This window comes from Marmota monax, unplaced genomic scaffold (assembly GCF_021218885.2).
Source record: "Marmota monax isolate L192 unplaced genomic scaffold, Marmota_monax_Labrador192_F-V1.1 WCK01_AAM20220418_F8-fsc00161, whole genome shotgun sequence".
Classification (NCBI taxonomy): Eukaryota; Metazoa; Chordata; class Mammalia; order Rodentia; family Sciuridae; genus Marmota; species Marmota monax.
The window spans coordinates 2,161,880-2,174,569 of record NW_026693511.1 but is presented as its reverse complement, the minus strand read 5'-3'; the positions used below and the strand labels follow the sequence as shown (position 1 = coordinate 2,174,569).

General features: G+C 43.3%; 1 long non-coding RNA gene across 1 annotated transcript; it reads right to left on the bottom strand.

Moving 5' to 3' along the window:
- Window positions 1-1,381: 1,381 nt before the first annotated feature.
- Window positions 1,382-4,332, bottom strand: LOC124102194 (uncharacterized). Its single transcript, XR_006854813.2, has 2 exons — window positions 3,684-4,332; window positions 1,382-1,607 (listed from the first exon to the last, which is right to left on the bottom strand). It is a non-coding gene; the product is annotated as an uncharacterized LOC124102194 (long non-coding RNA).
- Between the last annotated feature and the right edge of the window lie 8,358 nt (window positions 4,333-12,690).

Sequence of the window (12,690 nt, the reverse complement as noted above, 5' to 3'; positions counted from 1 at the left end):
ATTTGCCCTGATTCTCTCCAGTGTGATGTTCTTCTTTGAACATTATTTTTTGCATGTCATTATCCAGAGTTGTCTATATTTGTGCAGTATCAGGATTTGGAATGGGTTTTCTCAGATATCCCTTTATGTGCATATTAAACACTTTTAACTCCAGATGTAACAGAGTCTAGGTGTACCTAGAAAGCAATATCTCTTCCTTCTTACTTGCCAGAGAAAGGTCTGGGACTCCAAAGGGTTATCAATGCATGAGAGTAAAGAACTCAATCAACCCTCTCCCTGACCTCAAACCATCCCCTGTGTTGGGGATCAACACTGCCAGTCATGGGTGGTAACTGAAAGGAAATCCCTGAAGTTTTTCCTGAAAGAAAGTCCTTTCAGTCAAGAGAGGACAAGTGGTCAGGCAAGGTGGAACCACCTGATATGTCAGCTGCTCAGGAGGCTAAGGTAGGAGGATCACAAGTTCAGGCATGGGCAACTTAACAAGACCCTGTCTCAAAATAAAAAAAATATATAAAAAATGGAGCTGGAGATAAAGCTTAGTGGTAGAGTGCCATTGGGTTCAATCCCCAGTACCAGAGGTGGGGGGAAAAAAAGGCACCGTGGAGTAATTTCTTTTCTTTCTTGTTTTGGTAAAGTCATATGAAGAGTTGATATTTAAAGCAATGGCACTTGGGAAAAGTCAAGATAACCGCAGAGAAGATAGACAAGAAGATAGACCTCTGCCAATACTAAGAATTATTCCTCTCTGAAACCCTCTACCTCCAGACTTCTTCCTGTGTGAGGGAGCCATGCCTGCTGCTCTTACAGAGGAGCTACCTCCCCCTGGGTCCTGGCCCTGTTCCTGCTAGGCACCCCTGAGGGTGGACACAGCTCAACAGCCCCCTGGAGGTATGAATGCCCAGACAGTGCCGAGTGCCTGCCTCATTTTGCTCTCTATGTGAAGAAAGCTACCTTGAGGAAGACAAATCCACATGAGTCCACCTGCTTAGAGTAGGGACACAGCCCCATCTCCCAGGTCAGAACAAGAAGGCTTCTGCCAGCTGCTCTCAGGTAGGCTCTGGAGCAGGGTGAAGTTCAGAGTCAAGGCATTTCTTGGTGGGATAGATGCAGCTCATCTTCTCATCTTCGAGGTATGATGACATGGGAGGGGAGGACTTGGGTTCCAGCCTTTAGAATGGAACCTGGTTCCTGATATGTGGGCAATACAAACCTGGTGAGAACCTAAGCCAAATCAGGACACTTTGGCAGGGAAGAGGACTTGCGAAGAACAATGAGCAGAAGAAGGTAGTCGCTTCATCTTTGGTTTTATCTGATGCACCTTATATGAAATAATTATTAACTGAACATCACTCTGTAATTGCAAAAAAAAAAAAAGACATAGTTTTGCTGACATTCTGAATGCTTCTAAGTAAATACAGTATTTTTATTTTAAAAGAAGAAGAAAGATGAGAAGGTGTGCTTTAATCTGTGCCAGGCATGAGCTGGTCATCAGTTCTGCTGCTGTTCCTGACACCGTGGCCCAGGGCCTCCATCAGCACTCTCCAGAACAGCCAACTTCCTGGGTCTGGGGCTCCCCTGGTCCTCACTCCGAAGCTCTTGATGACACCCTGATAAAGACAACAGGAGTTCAAATCACAGGGAAGTATAAGAATTCACATGACCTGGGTCCACCTCTATGAGAGTAGATTCTTAGGCCTTGGAGGAGAATCCCAATTACCCTAGGTGCCAGCCAGGGTTGGGATTGGGGCCAGACTCTATTTGGCCTTGAATTTCCTTTGCTTCTACCACAGGTAAGAAAAAGGGAAGTCACACACAAAGGCACCCCAGGTTTGGTGAACCCCCTTCAGGCCCTTTGTAACTCAAGTTCATGTTGGCCACTGCAGGCAGGCAGCTGATAGGCATTTGAAACACAGCTGGCCCCAAATGAAGTATGATATAAGTGCAAAGTAGACACTGGGTTTTGAATAGTTTATAAGAAAAAGGGATATAAAACATCTCATTAATAACAGTTATATCAAAGGGGTTGGGGTGCAGCTCAGTGGCAGAGCACTTGCCTAGCATGTGAAAGGCCATGAGTTAGGTTCCAGTGCTACACACACACACACACACACACACACACACACAGAGTCATACTGATTACATGTCCGTTGATGATATTTGGGATATATTAGGTTAAGTAAAACATTGGAATTATACCTGCTTCTTTTTGCTTTCACTAGAAAAAAAATTAAATCTACATGGGAGCTATACAGCCCTGGAAAACACCAAGATTGGCTGGGAGGCTCCTCCTGGACTGAGGGGTAAATGGGGACCTTCCAGGCAGGATGCTGCATCTCTTATGGAACCTGTCTGACAGTATCCTCATCCCAGCCTATGAAAATGAAGAGGCTGAGGCTTCTGCAATGTCCAACAAATGGGCAGCAGAATTCAGTGCAGACCCAGCCTGCCACCAACATAGCCTTCCACAGCACAGTCACCTCCCCTGCTGGGACATTTCATCTGTACTTGACCTGTTCCTGAGAGGCGGTACCTGTACCTCCCTTCCCCCCAAAATTCACCCATTTGGGGTGTAAATTCAATGGTTTTTTAAAGTTGATTTATAGAGCTGTGCAACCATCACCACAATCTAATTTTAGAACACATCCTTCACCACATTTGTATTCCCATTCTGTGTTAGTCAGCTTTCCACTGCTGTGAGAAAAATACCTGATAAAAACAACTGAAAAAAGAGGGGAAAAAAAACACCATTAGAGAGATTTCAGTCCATGGTCACGTGGTTCTATTGTTTCTGAGCCTGTGGTAAGGCAGAGCAATGTGGAGGGGAAAGTAGCTCACCTCATGACAGCCCAGAAGCAAAGAGGGAGAGGAAAAGGTCAAAGATATGCCTTCCAAGGACAGTCCCAGTGACCTACTTCCCCCAACTAGGCCCCCACTACAGGAAAAAGGAAATATCCATCTTGTGTCACTATCTTTAAATGCAAAGACCCTGAGATACTTCTATTAAAAGTATGTATTACCCAGTCTACACCTGCACTGGTATTTCTGGATATGACCCCGAGCATTGTGATCTAAAATCTCTTCAGGTGCTGGGGTGGAGATCCATGATAGAGCTTGTCTAAGAGTTCAAAACCCAGCCCTACAAAAAAAATTCCAGGTGATTTGAATTAAGTATCATTTTGCATAGATCTGACATGAAAACTCACTTTCTACCTACCCCTTATTCTTCCTATTACTTTTAAATTGAGAACTAATATTTTGAGTTAGAAAATATGACATTCTCAAGTTCTACTCCAATCTTTTGTTCCTTTTTATATGAAACATGTCACTTACTGAAGAATTCTTTAGCAATTGTACATTTTAATCTCACAATGTAGCTTGACAGATTGTTTTATTTTATCCAAATGGTAGTGCTTAGCCGAGTGTGGTGGCACACACCTGTAATCCCAGAGTTTGGGAGGCTGAGACAGGAAGATCACGAGTTCAAAGCCAGTCTCAGCAAAATCGAAGTGCTAAGCAACTCACTGAGACCCTGTCTCTAAATAAAATACAAAATAGGAATGGGGATGTGGCTCAGTGGTTGAGTGCCATGTTCAAGCCTCAGTATGCCTAAAAACAAAAAAACAAAACAAAATGATAGTGCTTAGATTATAAATTAGCCTGTTAACATACGGCTTATTTCTTACCTCTGTATACTGACAGCCAGAGTATCTTCCACTTGTCTGTGTGCTCCCATGTAACTGGATGACATACTCAGATCTGGTAGTTTCCCAACCTTGAGCCCTGGAAGGGACCAGCCATGTGAGCTTGTGGCTTATGTCATCTGAGTTCATGAAGACTGAAATCTCAGCATGCATCAGGCACAGGCTAAGTGCTTAACTCGTCCCATCAAATTATTTTCTGATTCATCCGGAAAGGCAAGAAGTGGCAATCAAAGGAAATCTGTTCCCAAAAATGGAAACAGGTTTTTCATTATAAATGCCTTCCTTGCTCTGGGCTCAGTTCCTGAAAACAATCACTGGGATCATGTGTTGGTCCTTGAATTTCCCTTCACGACAAAACAAATCCTGGAATTGACCCCAGAAAAGGTAAATCAGAGAGTTTTCTTTGGCCATTATAGGGTTTGGGATTTGTTCCCTTGTGAAATTACTTATTATAAATTACTAATATTCCTAATGTAAAATCTAGGGGGGGGTTGTGCCTGTAATCTCAGCGGCTTGGGAGGCCAAGGCAGAAGAATTATGGGTTCAAAGCCAGCCTCAGCAACTTAGTGAGGCCCTAAACAACTCAGTGAGACCCTGTCTCTAAATAAAATATTAAAAAGGGCTGGGGATGTTGCTCAGTAGTTAAGTGCCCCTGGGTTCAATCCCCAGTACAAAAAAAAAAAAAAAAAAAACCTAAGCAGGGAGAGGGTGTATAACTCAGTGGCAAAGCCCAGGGTTTCAACCAGCAATACAAAAGAGAAAAATCTGAAAAGTAAAACCTAAGAGGCAGCTGGTGGCCCAGTAAAAGATGTCACGAATGAACTTTTCCTCATTCCAGAGTGCACTTCCTTGGTCAAGGTGTCTGTGGGTCTGTCTGTGGGTGTGGGTATATGATACACACATATACTATTTTTGTACTGAATCAAATAGAAAAGCTGGCTTTTAGAGCCGGGATAATCCTTTCTGATGCCTCTGACGCTGATCCAAGGATCCCCATAGGATGCCAGTGGTGGAAATCAACACTTTTCTTTTTTTCATGGGAGAAGTCATGGTTCTGAGCATTTCTGACCTCCTTCCTTAAAGCCAACCCTGGCATATCCACAGGGACAAGACACCAGATTAAAAGGAACATGAGGTAGCTCCTGCACAAAAGGCAAGAAACAAGAGTTTTATTTGGTAGGTATTCTAAATAGTTGGTCACATTGCCTGCAAGTCATGTTGGTACTACCCACCCCTTCCGATTCTTTCCTCTCATTTATGGGTACCTATCATCTACCTACCAATCTTCTATTGGTCAATCAACGATCAAAATCCCTAAATATTTGTTTTGTTTTTGTCAAGGGGGTTACTAGGAACTGAATCTAGGGGTGCTTTTCCGTTGAGCTATATCCCCAGTCCTTTTTTTTTTTTTTTTTTTTTTTGAGATAGGGTCTGACTAAGCTACTGAGTCTAGCCTCAAACTTGTGTTTCCCCCGCCTTCAGCTTCCCAGGTTACTGGGAGTGTGCACCACCACACCCAGCTTCAAGGTCCCTCAAGTTTTAAATGTAGATATTATAGGTTTTAGAACATAACCTTTAACAAAGAAAGGAAACTCCCTTGTAGTTGACTAAGAAGTATTGTCTGTTTCTCGTGTGTCCATGGCTACATCAAGATTTGGATTTTATTGGGTTTTTTTTTTTTTTTTGGTTGTTGTTTTTGTTTTCCTGGTCCCTTAAAAGCAACATACTCTGTTTATTTTTATAGTGGTTATCCTTTAAAACTCATATTTATTTACTTATATTTCTTTCTTAAACTGAATAGTATCTCTTTCCCACCACAAAAATAACCTTAGCAAACTCTCAAACTCCTGCCATATCTCCCACTCCATACATCCTGTGTCTCACTTAAAAGTTTCATGTACATTTATAAGACGTTTGCCACATGGAGGCTAAGGGAGGAGGATGGCTCATAGTGTCTTGTCTTACCCTGGATGTTATGTAAGGTACATGCGTTCCTATGAGAACTGAAAAAAGGAATATCAGTATTTTGGTTTTCATTTAATAATCCAAGATATTGAACACTGTTTTCATAGCAGTCAATGTGTGTTGCTGGTTCTGTGAATTATCTGTTGGTGCTCTTTGCTATTTCCTTTTTTAAATTCCTCTTAGTATTTGTTATGTAACACTTGTTGATTGTAGAAAATGTCTGTTAGTCAGCATTTTGTCACTGTGACCAAAATACCTGACAAGAACAACTTAGCGGAAGAAACATTTATTTGGAGCTCACAGTTTCAGAGATTTAGTCCATGATTGACTGACTCCATTGCTCTGGTCCCAAGATGAGGTAGAACATTGTGGCAGAAGAGGATGGCTGAGGTAAGCTGCTCTAATCATGGTGACCAGGAAGAACAAGAGCAGGTAAGGGCCACCACTTCTAAAGCCTGCCCCTGGTGACCATGACCCTCTCCAGCCATTTCCCATCTGTCCACAGTTACCACCCAGTCTATTCAAGCTCGGTTGGACTGATTAAGTTATAGCTCTTATAAAATCTAATCTTTTACCTCCGAATAGTCCTGTATTGACATGGGAGCTTTTCTGGAACATGTCATTGTGGGGAGCCACCCCGGAGCCATTTGAGAAGTCTTCACTTGGCCTTGAGCCAAGGAGATTTTGGTTCGGCATTGCAAGCTATTTTGTGGTTCCTCCCACTTAATGGATTGCACAATGCACATGACCTCTATCCTGGCTCACCTAGGAAGACTGATCCATCCATAACTCCCCAGTTGGGCGTGACCCTTGGGAACCGGAAAGCCCACCTCCTACTTTATTTGGTGAAGAACATTCTGTAGAAAGCCTTTGAAGTTCCATATAAATATATATTCAATAAAATATAAATAAAGCAAACCGGGCTCTAGCTTTCTCTTTCCATTGTGGAAGTCGACCTCTGAGGTCGAAGAGCCGTCCAGCCCTCGCTTTCTAAAATTACTTTCTGCTTAGTGTTTTTTTCACCACCTTCTTTTCTTAGCTTTATTTCGCAGCCAAGCCGCTTCATGCAGAGGAAACCCAAATTCCATTGCCTGCGTGGGACATGGGTGAGATGTCATATTTAAGCTATAATAATTAGTAAAAACCACCAGAAGCAGTGGCAACCTGTAATCTCAGCCACTCAGGAGGCTAAGGGAGGAGGATGGCAAGTTTGAGCCCAGCCTCAGCAAGTAAGAGAGACCTTATCTAAAAATAAAAAATAAAAAGAGCACTAATGACATGCCTCAATGCTAAAGGACCCCTGAGTTCAATTCCCAGTACCACCAAAATATAATAACTAGTAAAAAAAAAAAACAGAAAGAAGAAAAAATGGTAGTCACCTAAAATTCCCCAATGCAAAGCTTAGTTATGTGACATGCTTTATTTTGTGGCCTTCCAGAAGGTTCTTCTCAGATGTTTGCCACATGGACCTGGATGTCCACAAGGCAATTCCAACACCTCCCTTTTGGGAGGATTAACAGTTGTCCTAAACAAACCCTGAGTAGATACAGTGTGAACATGAATAAGAGTTTGTTTATCCTCAGAAATTTCAGGTTTATAACTTTCTGCTCAGCATCCTAGGGAGCAGGATGGCCCAGAATTGCTGCTTTGCTCCACCTATCACAACCATGTTCTGGACTGCAAAGAAGAGGAAGGGAAGAAGGGCCCACACACTCCCTATTAAGGAAAATAAACCATAAACAGTCATTTGGGTACATATCAATGGATGGATAGTAGTCACAGGGTTATCTCCAGCTGAAATGGGGGCTAGAAAGGTACTTTGGGGAGGGAACATGGCTGTCACATTGAAAGCAGTGTGGTTGGCAGATATGATGGAGCATACCTATAATCCCAGCTACTCAGTAGCAGAGGCAGAGGAATGGCAATTTCAAGACCAGCCTCAGAAACTTAGTGAGACTCTATCACAAAGGCTGTGGTACACGCCTGTAATCCCAGTGACTAAGGAGGCTGAGACAAGAGGCTCATGAGTCCAAAGATAGCCTCAGCAAAAGCGAGGCACTAAGCAACTCAGTGAAACCCTCTCTCTAAATAAAAAGTGTCCCTGAGTTCCATCCCCCATACCCCCCAAAATAAATAAATAATAAACAGGGTTAGGAATGTAGCTCAGACTTAGGTTCAATCCCCAGAACCAAAAATTAATTAAATAAGATACAATTTTATCTTTTTTAAAAAATTTATTTAATTTTGGTACCAGGGATTGAACCCAGGGATGCTTAACCACTAAGCTACATCCCCAGCTCTTTTAACTTTTTGAGACAGGGTCTTGCTAAGTTGCTTAGGGCCTCACTAAGTTGCTGAGGCTGGCTTTGAACTTGTGCTTTTCCTGTGTCAGACTCCTGAGCCGCTGCAATAATGGGTGTGCACCAATGCACCCAGCTATATGTTTATTTTTATTTTTTAGTTCTTTTCTATTTTCCTTCCTTCCATCTCACTGTCTCCTTCTGTTTGTTTTAGGTTTTGTTCTCTACCTTTGTTCTGCTTTTTTTCTTGGGGGTGGGGGGAGGGGTTACTGAGTTAAAACAAGGGGCACTTTACACTGAGCTACAACCTCAGTCTTTTTTTTTGAGATAGGCGCTAACAACCTCAGTCTTTTTTTTTTTTTTTTTTTTTTGAGATAGGCGCTCACTGAGTTGCTTGGAGCCTTGCTAAGTTGCTGAGGCTGGTCGCAAACTTAGTATCCTGCCTCAGCCCCTGAAGTCACTGGGATTTCAGGTTTGTGACACTGCACCTGGCTCCTTCCTTTCTCACAAATGAAACTGAGATTATGAACCAAACGGCACAGCTGAGATACTTAAGACTGTAAGTCTGGTTTGGGGTGGATCTTTCAGGGTAGGGGCCGGTTAGGACTTCAGAGTCTAGGGTATAAACTTGTTTCCTACTTTTTACTAAACAGTTGATGCATCTTTCCAGAAGTCTCTGGAATGAACACTAATGCTGTCAGGGAAGATAGGAAGACTGAAGACTGTGCTGATGAAGGAAACCCAAAGGCAACGTCCGTCTGCGTGGACCCTGAGCTGTGGACGTTGCCTTGGCGCCCCCTTGTGGTCTGAAGATCACATGTGCTCGTGCCTGGGCTGATTCAAAGCAGAAGTCCGCAAGGTCGCTTGTCCTGGAAGGAGGCGTGGTTTCTGCCTCCCTGAGGTTTTCCTGTTCCCTTCTCAGGCTGATCATCTGTTGGATCATTTACTGGGCACACCTGTATAGCATCAGTTAGCACCCTGAAGATAAAACAGTCAACAATGGAACGCAGAGAAAGATTATCATCAGTATGTAGTTGCTCTTCAGGCCAGAGCAGATGACTCCAGATGAATCCCAAGGAACAAATCTTATCTGCAATTTGAAGAATGAGAAACATCAAGAATAACAGTAGTCACATTCTGCATTCTGATCTCTCTTTTTTGTCTCTTTTTATTTTTTATTTTTCCATCCTGGATTTGTTTATTTATTCTAAGGATTGAACCCAGGGGCACTTTACCATTGAGCTACCCCCCAGCTTTTTTTTTTTTTTTTTGAACAGGATCTCACTGAATTGCTAAAGGCCTCATTAATTTAATGAGGCTGGCCTCTAACTTACAATTCTCTTGCGTCCACCTCCTGAGTCTCTGGGATTACAGGTATGTTCCACCATGCCCAGCAAGTTTCATCGTGTGTGTGTGTGTGTGTGTGTGTGTGTGTGTGTGTGGTGCTGGGCACTGAACCCAGGGCTTTGTGCATGCAAGGCAATCACTCTACTAACTGAGCTATATCCTCAGCCCAAGTTTCATCATTTTTAAATCAACCAAGAGGATCAACTGATATTGGTCAAATTATATTGCTATAATGTGAGAATATACCAATATATAACAACAAATCACATCATTATGTACAACTATAATGCACCAATAAAAAATTTGGTATAAAAAAGAGCAAGTGAAGCTAGAGGATTTACTTAGGTTTTTTCCTCAGTAACAGTGATTTTTTTTTTACTTTTAGTACAGAAGTATGGCTATACAACATTCTTTTCTTTGCTTTTGGTAGAGTATTTTATAAACTGCATGAGATATTCAACATTTTATTATAAAAATAGGCTTTATACTAAGGTGAATGTGGCCAGCAGTAGGTTAACATCAGAGTTCTGATCACATTGAAGGCAGACAAGGCTGAACTATGATGTTCAGTAGGTTAGGTTATTAAATGCATTTTATTTACATTATTTTCAACTTACAATGGGTTTATCCAGGTATAAATCTATCCTAAGTTGAAGAGCATGTATACCACTTTAAGACAGTCAAATAGTCACAGTGTTGTGGCCTTTGGGTTACACTTTGGGTATCACTTCCCAAGAAAACCTAGATGCCAGGCAATGAAACTAGCAACCTCCAAACCATTAGGTCTAAGGCAAAAGAAAAGCGTCAAATAGAGCTATAACAGGCAAGACCGCCTCCAGGTAGGCAACATCTGCACCCTGGTCTGCTGCCATCCAGTTCCGGCTCAGTGAAAGGCCAGATACACAGAGCAGCTCCCACCAATGTCCCCAGAATTGTTAAGGTAGTACATAATTTGGTTTTAGAGACCTGATCCATTGTGGTGTTTGTCACCTAAAAAGTCACCTCATGGTTCAGTCCACTTGCCCAGGAACAAGATACTGCCACCAAGGGAACCTGAGTAAGTCCCAAAGAAAAATGAGGACAAGCCCCACTAGTCAACTGGTCACATGCTTTAATCACAGATAAATTACTGGCTTCAGAACATGCTACCTTGAGCTATCCCCAGCCTGCAGCAAAGACCAACACTTATCCTCCTTGGAAGTCACTCCACCTTTGTGCATAGCAGTGCCCTTCACATATCCTTGAAGCTATTGTGGGGGTCATTAGGTCATTCATGCAGGACCCTAAATGAGACACAGAAGCCATGGGTCTTGAACTGCTTCCCAGGACCTTATTGCCGCAGTCCGACTGCAGCAGAATAACCGGGGGGTGACAAACAACTTGTGTAGATTGATACAGCAGGAATGGGAGCCGTTTATTGCAGGACAGGAGCAGTATTTATACATTCCACACAGCTTATCTAATTAGCATAAACTAGATACATCAGTCAACCAATAAGGAATCTCCACACTTAATGGCTCGCTTTTGTTACTTCTCAATCCACTCCCTCTGGCATTTTGCCAGGCACCATCCAGACTTGTTTATGAACTCTAACATTCTCTGGCAAAATGCCAGGCACCACCTGACTTGTTTACAGACTCTAACACCTTATCCCAGCCCAGTTTTTGAGAATCCCCAGTCTCTGCCCCGTTAGCTTCTGGGAATGGGAGAAGAATGGGATCCAAGGGGGGCTTATCTTTGGCCTTAAAGAGGAGGATGGCTCTCCTCAGGTGATTCTCACCCTCAGGGTTTATGGACCTCTTGAGAGCTGAACAAACTGGTTATCTTAGAAAATGCACATCATCCCATAATTCTGAATACATCATCTCCCTACACAAGATTGAATGTGATTCCAAGCATGGATCTCAAGTCAAGACTGTTTGCACAGACCCACTCCTGAGGACTGTTAATGGTCCTCAAGGCCCTAAGCATGAGGAAGGGGCCAACCAACATTGTCCAGGCCTCCTGGGACCAGATAGGGTGTCTGTCAGCCAGGCAGCTAGTTGAAGTTAGTTATTTCATTAGCCACCACGCTGTTTCATGATCACACATCAGGAAAATAGTCGAGGACTTGGAGAAAAGTTATTTCACTGCCTGCCACATGGCCCAAGTGATGAGAACAACTGTTCACCCAGGGGTCATCCAGGCAGGAGTTGGTCTTGAACACTGGGGCTGTCTTTTAGCTGGGCCAAATGCTGGATACTCCAATGGTCAGCTGGGGTTAGGATGATAGTGCACAGGACAAGCTCATTCTAGGGCAAGGATGTTACTGTCATTTGATCAACATCAAAGTGCCCTGGAAGGAGAACAGAAAACCTGCCTTACCCAGATCCAGGCATCATGAAAGCATGAAGACAGCAGAGCTCACCCCTGGGAGGAGGCTGAAGGAGTTCTGGGAGGAGGTAGGTGTCTCTGAGCCAGGGAATCAGGGGACACCTGGAGATGTATCTCAGGATGGATGCAAACCAAGCTTCATTCACTGCTCCACTGGCTCTCCCCACCTCCCTGCCCTGTCCACCTTCAGCGAGGTATTTTGGAAAACCAGAGAGAGCCTGAGAAAATCAGAGTTAATGGGAACAACAAGAACCCATGCAGTTCCAAGTGCTATTGCATTTGGAGATAGGGTGACCTCTCAATGACTGTGAAAACAGTGACCATGGGAGCAGGCACTGGCCTCTGCTGGGTAGGTGGGGGACAATAAACCCTTTGCTCACCCAACACTGACTAAGCCAACTATCCCACTCTACCAATAAACACTCAGCATCCATTGGCCCCTCCCTCATTCTACTTTGGTGGAAAAGGGACTCTATTAGAACTGAGCACAAGCCTCACCACCTTGACCATTACTAAGGAGACTGAGGCTGAACCTGCCCTCCCAGAGAGAATAAGCCTCAGGTGGAAGCATGAAGTAGTGAACTTTAGATGCAGGCAACAGAATTTCTGGAAGCCAGAGAACAGGGATAAACTTTGACTCACAGCACCTGATTTCAGATGCCAGTTCGGTCACGCTCTGGCTGTGCAATCTCGGGCAAATAACTCTATATCTCTGGCTTCCTCTCACTTTCCAAAAATTGTTGATTGTCCGTTTTGAATGAGTAGAAGTGCCAAGTGCTCAGAACGTCAACAAGGAGTTCTCCAATGTTGGTTCTCCTGATAGATGATGTCTTTGCTATGGAGGTCATGAGAGAACTTCGTTTATACTTGGTGATCCTGCCTCCCTCACCGCACCATCCTGAGTGCCAAATGGGATGACAGGTAGAATGTCTTTTCAAGGGAACATTGTAATAAACTCCTGATTTCTCAAATATCAGGTCTAGAATTGCTATGACAATTGGTGC